Source organism: Lycium ferocissimum, chromosome 12 (assembly GCF_029784015.1).
Source record: "Lycium ferocissimum isolate CSIRO_LF1 chromosome 12, AGI_CSIRO_Lferr_CH_V1, whole genome shotgun sequence".
NCBI classification, from domain to species: Eukaryota; Viridiplantae; Streptophyta; class Magnoliopsida; order Solanales; family Solanaceae; genus Lycium; species Lycium ferocissimum.
Window position 1 is genome coordinate 56,543,778 of NC_081353.1, and position 1,287 is coordinate 56,545,064.

Below are 1,287 nucleotides of genomic sequence, written 5' to 3' on the forward strand. Positions count from 1 at the left end.
TAGGGATAACTCTTTCATGTTTGGGTTTTATTTTGCCCTTTTTTTACGGGTTCGGTTTTGGAGTACCTTTGAAAACAACGTTTTGCAGAGGGTTTGGGCCCTTGCATATTTTAGCTCGTGAATTCGAACCCCCAAATCACCTTCTTGATTTTTAACCTTTCGATTTACTTTTAAGTTTTTTCCTTAGGCTAAGTCTATTTGAGACTTTCAAAGCCCCCTATCCCATTTTGCAAATTTCCCTTTAAAAATTTTTTTAAAGCAACCTTTATTTTGTTCTTTGTTTGTTGGGGGGGGTCCCCGGTTCTGGTTTTTCCCAAAACCCAAATAAAAAAGGCGAACGCAAAAGGGATATTGGAAATAGTATTTTATGTAATAATAAACCAACCCAAGTGTTCCTCATTAAAAAAACTTAAATGTCCCCGGGGGGGCACCCGTTTAGCTAACGTAACTACCCGAGCAGACTCTTTGGTCGTTTGGCCCAAAAAATTCAAGCGGGTTTTTAAAGAAATAAGAACAACGATTGGCCCGGAAGATAAAATCGATTGGCCTTTAGTCAAGAAGTCCCCAGTGTTTGTTTGTGTTTAATGAGAAAAGAAACACATTTGATTTTAAAAAATCCCCGTCCAAATTTAGCTTTTCCCCCAAAAAACACGTTATTGCCTCGTTAAAAATCTTCCAAAACCCCTTTTAAAAAAAGGGGAAGGGGAAAAAAAATGCAAAAACTGTTTTTTTTGCCCTTTTATCTTTTGACTTTTATTCGGGTTGCTCCCCCCGGGTAAACGGTTAAAAATTTACGGAGTACGGCTCCAAAAAAATTCTCTTTCTGACTTTTAAATTTTTTGCGCATTGGGGGCCTTCGACTCGAGTTTAAGAACCTTTCCCGGGTTTTTGATCTTTTTCCCCTTCCGGCCGGGGCCTGCCCTTTTTGGGTTCTTTTGTGTGTAAGATTTTTTAAACGTCCCCCTCCGGAAACCCCAAAGGTTGGGTTCGTGAATACCCTCATTCGTTGTTTTTTGGGGCCGACGGGCCATTTTCGGTGTTCCTCCCGGTCAGTTTTTCCCCATCCCGGTTTTTCCCTCGGCGTATTGGAATCTTAGGCTCGTTCCCACCGACTTCGGTGGGATCGAGCGCCTCGCCCATATACCAAGGAAAACGATGTCTCGCCGGTGCTCGACTTCGAGGTTGTCAGGTAAGCCCAGAGTACTTCCGGCAAGATTTCTTTCTAGCTGCCTTTAGATTCATCCAACCGTTTCCTCAAGTTCAGAATAATAGTGTTGTTCGTTGATT